This window comes from Microcaecilia unicolor, chromosome 1 (assembly GCF_901765095.1).
Source record: "Microcaecilia unicolor chromosome 1, aMicUni1.1, whole genome shotgun sequence".
In the NCBI taxonomy this organism is placed as follows: Eukaryota; Metazoa; Chordata; class Amphibia; order Gymnophiona; family Siphonopidae; genus Microcaecilia; species Microcaecilia unicolor.
Window position 1 is genome coordinate 391,410,853 of NC_044031.1, and position 11,961 is coordinate 391,422,813.

General features: G+C 40.2%; 1 protein-coding gene across 1 annotated transcript in view; it reads left to right on the forward strand.

The window, feature by feature from the left end:
- Positions 1–4,224, forward strand: part of MYLK4 (myosin light chain kinase family member 4) — a 109,856-nt gene extending 105,632 nt beyond the window's left edge. The window contains exon 14 of the mRNA XM_030210945.1: positions 994–4,224. The gene's annotated coding sequence lies outside the window, so the exon portion shown is untranslated. The remainder of the gene's footprint in view (positions 1–993) is intronic.
- Positions 4,225–11,961: the final 7,737 nt, after the last annotated feature.

Genomic DNA, 11,961 nt, shown 5'->3' on the forward strand with positions numbered 1-11,961 from the left:
AGTCCCAGCAGCCATTTTGAAGGATTGCTGAGAGTGGATTGCTCCTGTGCCCACTACCCCACTAGTAAAAGGTAGGCCCAGGAGGGGGCCCATCACCAGGGGGGAGTCAGCAGTGGAGGGTGTCAGGGAGAGAGCTTACTGCCAGCCAGGGATATATGTCCAGGAGAGGGCCTACCAACAGCGGGTGGATTGGCGTATGGGCTGCACAGCGTTTTTTGTTCCAGCCGAAAATGTACAGGCATTTTTAGCGAAAACGGCAAATAGATTTTGGGCTGGTTTTTGGCACCGAATTCGAAACTGAAATTTGATTGTCCTGTAGGTCCAATGTTAATGTTTTTAATATTCTCAACAAGTTTAAGGGCACATGATTTATTTATTGTAAAAATTTATATACCACCTAATTACCTAGGTTGTTTCCAAAATTACATACACAATAACAATAAAACAGCTCCTAATGTACAGATAATCACAATTCTTTTTGTTTAGACTCTCAATTGTTATCATACCCTTAATAAAAACGCTGCCACAAACAACTGGGAATGTTAAGAGTTCCTCATTTTCATTCACAATGTTACAGCTCAAGGCAACTGAACACTCTGCTTGTGTATTCTGTGAACCTTACCAACTCAAAGTGGTTTATGTATTTCCAATCTCTGTGTTAGCTCACATGCCAGTACAAAAATTATATACGATATTTACTTCTTAAGCACAGGCAGACCGAACACACTTTTCTGCAGAATCAAAATGGGGTTGCTTGTTTTTGGGGGTTACAGAATGCATCAGAGGTTCCTTCTTAGGAGAAATGACTTTGTAATTAGCTAGATCTCTCCATGGCATTCTCCCGCCAAAAAAATAACGAAATAAAATAAAACAAAAATAAAAAGAGGTATGATTTTGCAAAGGAGCCTAGCCAAATAATAATAATAATACGTCTTTCAGAAAATGTTAACTGCTGAACTGACTGTTCTTCTGTTTTGCTTCTTTTTATTTCAGAAACACTGCTGTGTGGTTTCTGCTGCTAATAGGTTGCCTGTTTGTTTTGGTTTATTTTTTCTTTCTGAAAAATCAGCAGTTCTAATGTTTTTTTGACCCTTTTGATGACTTGTGGACCAACTCACTGTAGCTGCTGGATTCGACCAAGCCTTTACGAGCTGTCTGCCTTCATCCAAGTTTTAAAAAGATGAAAACAACTACTGCACTTGGTGTGACCTTGCTGGACTTAAAAAGAGGGCTGCACAGTCTTTCTTGCTCAGATTCTCGCCATTCTCTGTTATGCATCATGCAGATCGAGACTCTTTTCAGTGTAAGATGCGCCTTGAAGATACTTCGGAATGCAGTTCTGCATCTCATGTCCTCTTCCCTGAGGTGCTGTGCATGGGAAGGACTATAAATCGCTGTCCTGTCCTATCTGTAGCACACAAAGAAACTCAGCATCAACAACGCCATATCTCCCCCCTGTAAATAGGATATGAAGTAATGCAGGGTTTCTCAACCCAGTCCTCAGGGAGTCCTCAAGATATCCACTGCCTCCATTGTATACAAATGTATCTCATACATATTCGTTGTGGATATTTTGAAAACCAGATAGGGTTCTAAGAGGACCCAGGAGCTAGAGCAGTTCTCCTCTACCCTTTCCTGAAGGCACACCTAGCTACTCAGGTTTTCAGGATAGCTGCTATGCATGTGTATGACAGAGATTTGCATACAATAGGTCTTCGATATATGCATATTTATTTCATGCATATTCATTGTGGTAATCATGAAAACCTGACTGGCTAGGCGTGTTCCAAGAGAAGGTTGAGAAAGATTGAGCCAGAAGACATACTCATCATTTTCTCATCACCAACCCCAAATGCAAAGCTGTTTTTTCTTGGTGGGAGAGCAATTGCTGGGACCTAACACCACACGAGGCCTCTTTGGCAATACTGAATACTGTCATTAAGGTAGAGCATCAGGGCTTTTGGCACCAGCTGAGCTCACCTGCTCTGGGCCCCAGTATGTCTTACCTCAGGCCTGCCTGAATGTTAGAGGAAGCAAATGCATAAGAATACTGCCTCCCACAATTACTGACTCCCTGACCATGCCTCACATCAAGAAAGATATCCATTTGTTTTATTGCAGTTGAAGCATTATTTATTTTATTTTATTAGGATTTATTAGGATTTATTTACCGCCTTTTAGGCCTCTCACATATTCTTAGCCTGTCCAGGTTAACTAGTTGAAGGTCAGTTGAAGACTATATTGAAGATGAATTCAAATTAAAACCCATTGACATCCACAGCTACATTTAGGGGCTAATTTTAAAACAGGGCATCTCTGTCAAAGTTGGAAAAAGATGCCTATTTTAAGCATATTTTATAAAGGCAACATGGATGTCTAAGTACTTCTATAAGACAGCCACCCAGAATCAGCCCCAACAGTGCACCAGTGCTGTTGCACAAACTCACGTCTACTCAAAAAGTGTAAATGTGGGCATATACTCTGTGCATCTACCAATGTATTTTTATATAATATTTATATCGCAACTATGCTACGGAAACATCTACGCATAGATGGCATGAATGTAAGCACATTCTTTCCATGTGCCTCCTTTTGCAGATGTGTACCCATGCACAATTTAATAAGAGCTTTGTTCTGCATTTAAATTAAGCTTTACACATGGAAAATTCTGTAGAGATTCTTTACCCTGATCTCTTTGCAGGCACAAAACACACAGGGCAGAGCAGGTTTGGGGATTTCAAAATGAAATTCCTGTGTGTACTTCTGCTCAGTCACCCTAACCCCCACATAGCCATTTTCAGAGGGATTTTTTTCCCATGGCTATAAACCCTTTGAAATTATCTCAAAGAATTAAGACAAGGCAGACAGCAAGTTAAAAAAAAAAAAACACCTGTCTGTACCTGAAAAACCTGTCAGTAGCTAAGGGAGGTCATGCATTTGATATGCTGCCTTCCTGTGGTACAACCAAAGTGGTTTACATTTATTATATACAGGTACTTTCTCTGTCTCTAGTGAGCTCACAATCTAAGTGTTTGTACCTGGGACAGCGGAAGGTTATGAAGGTTTGGTTTTATCAGCATTTCTTTTATACAGAGGAATACTTTACAAAAACAGGAATGTAACTGAAGTATGTTGTGATGGATAAGCAGCACACATATCACAAGTTGGTCAAAGAAAAATTAGGTTAAAAAACTGAGACTAAATCAGCTAGGCTGTATCCACCCATTGTAAATCACTGACAAGTAACAACTGGTCCTGGATTACCATTTGTTTGCTGTGGAACTTTGGCAGATACTGGAAGAGACTCTTGGCACTGCTTGTATTGGTTCTGTGGTGAAAATATCTGTTAAGAATGATTCCCCCCCCCCCCCCCCAGCTGAAATGGAAGAAATACAGATGGTAAGATATAAAGCTGGTCAGTACAGCAAAATAGAGAAACATGTAAAAAAAATTGTACATTACATTATTATATTACATTATACTAGACATATCCCGCTAATACCATGAATAGTTCCAAGCGGGTTACATATTAAACAAGAGTGAACTACATTCAGTTAATAAGTACAATAAAGATGAGAAAACATCAGCTAAAGACCAGTTTCTATACATTGAAATACTTCCAAAATAAAAAAAAGTCTTAAGTGACTTCCTAAAATATAGATAATTTCCTAAGTTCTAATGGTAGGGAGTAAATTTAGAAAAATATAAAAGGAAAAGCTTATAATGTAAACTCTGTAAAACCGGCAGCTTTGTTTTTGATATAACCAGGTAAACCTTTTCATTCACTTCATTATTTGCTTTCTTTAAACTGAGTCACAGTATATGTGATTTTGGTTGGGGAAGGGGGATGTCACACCATGTGTGTGTTTGAGGTGACCCCTAGAGGTCATGGAGGAGTCCCAAAGGTAACCATCAGGCAAACTAGGCACTTGCCTAGGGTGATAGCTTCCGGTTGGGCAGAAATAAGCAACTGCAGTCAAAGCAAAACAATGCCCTGACAGCCACACAAATGCAAAGATCCATCAGCATGTACTTTTACTCACATGAGGGTGGCTAGTTTTCAAATAGTCTCGTTTACCCAGGTAAATGGCTTTTGAAAACTGCCCTCACTGGGACTAATTTTATAAGGCACCTGTCAAAAATCTGCCTAGTTCAGTGGTTCCCAAACCTGGTCCTGGAGGCACCCCAGCCAGTCAGGTTTTCAGGATACCCACAATGAATATTCATGAGAGATTTGCATGCAGTGCCTTCACTGCATGCAAACCTCTCTCATGAATATTCATTGTGGACATCCTGAAAACCTGACTGGCTGGGGTGCCTCCAGGACCAGGTTTGGGAACCACTGGCCTAGTTCATAAAAGCAACATAGGAGCCTATATGCCTTTGTAAAATAGACTCCTAAATCTTGATGCATGATTAATGTGTGTGCACCCCAGCAGTGCAGTGTGACTACTTTTTATGTGTACATACCCCCATGTAGTTTTAAAAGACCCAATTTCTGTGTGTAAAACATATGTATATATAATGAGAAAAGAAAAAAGTTTCTTATTTAAAAGTGTGCTGTCTAATTAGGTGTTTTTAGAGGATTCTTCTGATTGCTGGGTTCAAAGGGGTGGGAGGAGGCACTAGGGGTCTGAAAATGAATTGAGATGAAGCACTAGACTAAAAGTACGACTGAAGGATGGACGCTGGACAGTATGGGGCCGTGTCTTCTACCATAGAACCTGCAAGATGGAGGGTATTCATTTTTTTTCCTTCTTTTAGTATTGATGAGTGTATAGCACACTGCAGGGAAAGAGAACATGGAAATTTCTCCTGCTCATTTTGTCAATGGCAAGAGTGCAGGTGCAGTGGTAGACCCAAGAAAAACAATGAGAATCTTTTTTCCTAGAGAAGAGCTTCTCTTCAGGAGTTGGTGCTTGTCTTTTCATAGCTGCAACAAACATTGAAGCAGTTTGTGCTATCACAGCATCCTATGACACACATCTTTAGCAAGCAGTAGCTAGGACCCTTAGCATTCAGAGTGAAAAGAGGCGTGTAGATCCTGATGTGATGAATTATTTTTACATTGCATACTTTAGTGCCAGTAATAATATTCTGTTAGACTTTCACATATATTTGTATGTTAATTTTTTCTTCCAATGTCTTACTTAAAAACAAAAATTGTGTGTACCACTGAAGGTGACCAGTGCCCTTAGATTTTCAAATATATGGAAAGAGGTCATATACTCTGGTGCCATAGATTCAGCAACATTCAAAATCAAAATGATCATACTCTAGCTAATGCTTGATTAAGGCTTTTGCTGCATTGACTTTCCAGGGTTTGTATGCCAGATAATATTAAAGTGAAAAGCTTTCATTTCTCTAAAATTGAAATCCTGCAGCATTAGAAGTTCTATATTAGCTATAAGCAAACCTAATAGCATGTCCAAGCAGATACAAAGTATATAATGGTGCCGCTCCCCCCCCCCCCCCCCCCCCCCCCGCTGTAGGAACGCAAGTGTTACTTATGAACTCAGATTGGAACATAGAATGGAGGGTTTAATTGATGTATAAGTTTCCCATTTTCCAGTTTTCCATGTAATGAGGTTAAGAGAAATTACTGAGGATTTGATATGCAACTTTTTCTATTTTGTAATGCTGTTTTTAATAGGCACTTCAGTCATGCATTTGTGTAAGTTTCTCCTGGTATAGACTGCAGGGTGAATCCAGGGAGTCTGTATTATGAATTACCATGTTATCACTAAAACCCTGCATTTTATCCTGAGTTACAGTAGAATTATTGTGTAACTGTCTATTATATTGCTAATTCTAAACGGTGTGATTTGCAGTAAGGCACAATCGCCTTGAGCTACTACTGAAAAGGTGTGAGCAAAATCCAAATAAATAAAATACTTAAGGTAAATAGTTGTAATTTGCGTGCTGTGCACTTAGATAAGCAGCTATACAGCGTTAACATTTACTTTTCAGTGGGGACACTAATGTACAGTATTAACCAGAATGCTCTGAGAAAATAATCTGCTTTCTGGCTACTGAAAAAAGAGAATTTAGAAGGGCAGCTTTCATCATTAATAAAGAATTAGGAGGGAATTTTGTTTCTTACACAGCGTGAGTGTAAAGCGGATATTGTCTAATTGACCAGAAATTGATGGATGTGATAGTGCAAGATTATTTATTGCTTAACCATTAATGTTTTATTCCATATTGGTGCATATTCAGAAAAGATTTTTGTAAGGTGAGTTAATGGAGTGGATGGTGAAAGTCTGAGCGATGCTTTTCTGAAACTGTGAGTATGGTGAGAGCACATGGTTTGACTTCAAAGGACGCAGCCCAGTTTATTGGGTATGGTTCTTCCCACTCTAGTTTCAGTGTCTATTTTAATTTAATGAGAGAGGTGACACACTCTCCACCTTGGAACAGTTCAATTTAAAGTCTCCTCTATATGGGGGTCTTTTACTAAAGCTTAACTCAAGTTATCTGCAGCATGGCCCATAGGAATAAAATGGGCCCTGCTGCAGATAACTGGAGCTAAGCTTTAGTAAAAGATCCCCTATGTTTGTAAAATCCATTCACCACATGCATCTATGAGGGTGCAGATCAGCAGTGACAGCTATAGAAAGTGCAAATGGGGAACACTTCAGGTGGAGCTGTCAGTATTGCTGTACAGCCATTTTGAAACAAATATCTTCCATTGTCACTAACTTTTTTCTAATGTGCCTACACATGGATACATCAGTTTTCCTTTGGGGGGGATGAGTATGTCAGTGAACATCTGCTTGTGACATCTTTAGCCTGAGCGTGAGAAACTGTTTTCAGCTTCTCAACAGCATTGACATGGTGGTTCCTCTGAAGCCTGCAAAGTACAATACTTCAACATCTCGTAGTGTCACTGTGATGGGAGAAGTGTCCCTTGCCCTTCTTCAAAAAGAAAGGATAAAGTCATGCAAGCTAGAGTCCAGGCAAAGCTCACTGTGGAAAATGGGACACTGCAGCACACAGCTTGTGATGTGTTTTAGCAGCTGCAACTCCCCATCCTCCACACACTAATTGTGATTGCTGTCTCTCTATTACAAAAGGTTTGATATTTTGCGAATCGGTTCTGTATCTTCAAACAGCCAATTTCACCTTCCATGAAGGCTTAGTATTCAACAATGAACTTCCTGGTCATGAATTGTGTTTAATACCTGTGTTAAGATATCCCTGTGTAAATATATTGTTTAGTTTAAAGAGTGGGTATCATATTACTCTTGTCACTGTCTGAAGCTTGTTCACAGTATATTGAAGAATAAACATTAACACATTTATTTATGCTTTATGTTCCTTGATTGGATTTAATGTGCCAGATATGGGAGGTTTAAGGGGGAGGGGAGGGTTGGTGTCTTGTATCTCATTGTAACAATCCAACAACACACAGAAGAACTATCATCCACGGAATGCAACACGCACAACACTCAAATTTGAAGAAACCAAAGAGTGCCTCACACCAAGGATGTTCAAAAGGAATTTATTGAAGAAAATCTTCAACACTTGACACAGCTCATGTTTCGGCCCAAACAGCCTGAATCAGGAGTCTCAAGATGCTAATCCACAAATGACATATGCCTGCAAATTTGTCTCATGCAGACCTATTAAGAACAGTGCAGCTGTGGATTAGTATCTTTAGACTCCTGATGCAGGCTGTTTGGGCCGAAACATGAGCTGTGCGATTTTCTTGAATAAGTTATTTTTGAGCATCCTTGGTGTGAGGCACTCTTTGGTCTTCTCCACTGTTGAGTGTTGTGCATGTTGCATCTCATTGTGACACACTAAAGAAATAATCTATAAGAAAGAGTGGCCTAGTGATTAGAGTAATGAGCAGAGGTCAAGGGAAGCCAGAGTTTAGAGTTTATTTCTTGAGATACTGCGAATCATAAAACAGAAATAGTAGGTGGTTTACAACACAATGGGTAAAATAATATAAAAAAAGAAATAAATGGGAATTTGACATAACAACTTAAGACAAGCTGCCTAATTTACAATCCTTTTGGTTTTTTTTAATAAAGGGAGTGGGAAAAATGAGGAGAGGAGAGTACAAGAGGATGGGTCGATGCAGGTTACTAATCTGGATGAAGTTCAAATCCTGCCTCTGATGCTGACACTCTTTACGGTCTTCCTTGCACAAATCATTTTGGCGGCAATTCTGGTGTTTCCATTTAGAGGTGCTGATGCCATGCTCTGAGCGCCAATTCTGTAATGGCACCAAAATGTTCTTATAGAATGCTAGCATAAACTTGAATTACTGCGCATATATTTACGCCAGGAGAATGGCAGGTGTAAATTGGCACCTAAGTGTATCGTGCAATGTGCACAACTTCTTATACGGTCTGTGCCCTTAGAATGGCAAGGACAAATCAAACTCGGGTATACATATAAAGTATGGCATATCAAGTAAAATGAGTTTATCTTGTTGGGCAGACTGGATGGACCATACAGGTCTTTATCTGCTGTCACTTACTATGTTACTATATGTTATAGTATTCTCTCAGTTATATATATAAGTTGGAAACACACCCATGCCCCTCCCATGCTCCACTCACAACCCCCCCTTGCAGTTACACGCTATGTTATAGAATAGCGCTTAGTGCACTTATACATTAACCCCTAGATTCTGTACAGGTCGCTAAATTTGGGTGTAGATCCCAGATCCGCACACAGACTAGTTAGTTAATGAGCCATTAACAATCAGCAATGGGAGTTAATTGGCACTCATTTTGGGTTTATGCATGGGTCTACCCTGTGCCATATTCTATTTATTTATTTGTTACATTTGTATCCCACATTTTCCCACCTATTTGCGGGCTCAATGTGGCTTACATAGTACCGTGAGGCGTTCGCCAACATCGGTATAAACAGTTACACAGTGATATAGTGGTAGAATGAGGTTCATGTGCAAAAGATACATTAGGGAATTGTAGAGGGGAAGAGTTACATTATGTCCATTACGTGCTTTGGTTTCGTGGTGTTGCAGGGTTCAGGCATTTAAGTTGGATTGGTTGGGTACGCCTTTTTGAACAGGTAAGTTTTTAGTGGTTTCCGGAAGTTTAGGTGGTTATACATTGTTTTCACGGCTTTTGGTAATGCATTCCATAGTTGTGTGCTTATGTAGGAAACGTTGGATGCATAAGTTGATTTGTATTTGAGTCCTTTGCAGCTTGGGTAGTGGAGGTTTAGATATGTTCGTGTTGAACTGGTTGTATTTCTGATTGGCAGGTCGATGAGGTCTGTCATGTATCCTGGGCCTCGCCGTAGATAATATTATGAACCAGGGTACAGATTTTGAAAGCAATACGTTCTTTGATTGGGAGCCAGTGCAATTTTTCTTGGAGGGGTTAGGCGCTTTCGTATCGCGTTTTTCCAAATATATGCCTGGCTGCCGTGTTTTGAACGGTCTGAAGTTTCTTTATGAGTTGTTCTTTGCATCCCGCATAAATTCCATTGCAGTAGTCTGCGGTCTGTGCCAGAGCCGGTGGTTGGGAGGCGGGGATAGTACTGGGCAGACTTATATTGTCTGTGCCCTGAAGAGCACAGGTACAAATCAAAGTAGGGTATACACAAAAAGTAGCACATATCAGTTATCTTGTTGGGCAGACTGGATGGACCGTGCAGGTCTTTTTCTGCCGTCATCTACTATGTTATATTACATGGCTTAGTACCATTGATTGTGTCAGGTTGCGAAATATTTCCTTTGGGAAGAATGGTTTCACGCGTTTGAGTTTCCACATTGAGTGGAACATTTTCTTTGTTGTAGATTTCACTTGGCTCTCTAGTGTAAGGTTGCGGTCGATTGTAACGCCAAGGATTTTCAGGCTGTCTGAGATGGGGAGGGTGTAGTCTGCAGTGTTTATATTTGTGGGGTTGTTCTCGTTGAATTGGGATGAGAGGATGAGACTGTGTGTTTTTTCTGTGTTGAATTTTAGTTGAAATGCGTTTGCCCATGAGTCCATGATGTTCAGGCTAAGCTTAATTTCGTTGGTGATTTCTGTCAGATCTTGTTTGTAAGGGATGTATATTATGACATCTTCTGCATAGATGAAAGGGTTAAGGTCGTGGTCGGATACAGACTTGGCTAGTGGGGTCATCATTAAGTTGAAGAGGATTGGTGATAGTGGTGATCCTTGAGGTACGCCGCAGTCTGCTTTCCACGGTGATGATATGTTTGAGTTTGATATGTTCTGGTGGTTAGGAAACCCTTAATCCAACTAAGTGTATTTCCTCCGATCCCGAAGTAATCCAGGAGTCTTAGTAGTATATTATGGTTTACCATGTCAAATGTGCTAGACATGTCGAAATGGAGGAGAAGTATGCTTTTACCTGTTGCTATTTCCTGCTTGAATTTGACTAGGAGAGTAATTAGTACTGTTTCAGTGCTATGGAGGGGGCGAAATCCTGATTGTGATTTGTGTAGTATTGAGAATTTGTTTATATAGTCATTAAGTTGTTTGGTTACTATGCTTTCCATCAGTTTGATTACCAATGGGATAGGTGCTACTTGGTGATTTCGTTTCTGTTTTTCTTGGTATCTTTTGGTATTGCCATTTTCCTTAGGGAAGAGACCTTGTTGAAGCATGTAATTTAGGTGGGATGTGAGGTCTGCTATGAAGCGGTCAGGGGCAGATCTTATTAGGTAGCTGGGACAGGTATCCAATTTACAGTGGGTGTTGGCAAACCTTTTGATCTCTTGGTTAACTGTTTTGGCGGTGAGGAGAGCGAAGTTTGATCAAGTTCAGTCAGCTGGGTATTCTCCAAGGGTTGAGTCCGGACCACTGATGAAGTTTTCAATATTGGTATTGTCCTGTGTTGCGTAGGTTTGCAATTTTTTCATTGAAGTATTTAGCAAGTTTGTCTGCAGATGGGATGTCTGTATTGGTTGTAGTGACACTGTGGTGTCTAGTAGTTTGTTCACGAGTTGGTATAGTTTCTTCGTGTCTTTGTAATCTGGCCCTATTTTAGTTTTGTAGTATGACCTTTTGGTCTGTCTTATTGCATATTTGTATTTTCTTTGTATTTGTTTCCATGCGTTGAGTGTGTGCTCATCTTTTATTTTTTTCCATGCTCGTTCGAGTTTCCTGGATTGTGATTTTAGTGTTTTCAGTTCATCGTTGAACCATGGTATAGAGTTATGCCTATGTGAGGTTCTTGTTCGTAAGGGTGCTATTTCGTCTAGTATGCTTCTGCATCTTTTATCCCATTCTATGAGGTAGTATGTGGAGTCCGTTTGTGCTGTCCATTCGTTATTGTACATCAGTTGCCAGAATGTTTTCGAGTCTATTTGGCCTCTTTTGCTGTAGGTTGTGTATATTTGTGTGTGGTATGAATCCTTCTTCTGCCATTTTAGGGATAGGTTTAGTTTGTAGTGATCGGTCCATGGTGTTTCTGTCCATTTGATGTCTATTGTTGTTAGGTTCTGGTCTGTTGACAGTTTGTATGAGATGAGGTTGAGTGTGTGCCCTTTGACATGGGTTGCTTGCATTTGTGGCTATTTGAGATCCCATAAGTGGAGGAACTCCTTACATTCTCGTGCGTTGGTTGAGTTTGGGTCTTCTAGGTGAAGGTTAATGTCTCCTAGTAATAGTATATTGGAGTTAGTTGCACAAGTGTTTGAAATGAAGTCCATGAAGTTTGACTGGCCTTCGTTCCAATTACCTGGTGGTCTATAAAACAAGACAAAGTTCAGGTGATCAAGCAGGGTTTTGTTGTGGATTCTGATTGAGGCAATTTCAAGTTGGGTTGTTATGGCAGTGGTATCGGCGATAAAGTGGGATTGATAGATTAGTGCTATGCCTCCGCCTCTCTTCTCCTTTCTGGTCCAGTGAGCGATTTTGTATCCTGGGGGGCAAAGGTCTAGGATTATAGGGTCCTTTTGATCTTGGATCCAGGTTTCCGTGATGAAAAGTAGATCGAGTTTTTCTGACGTGATCCACT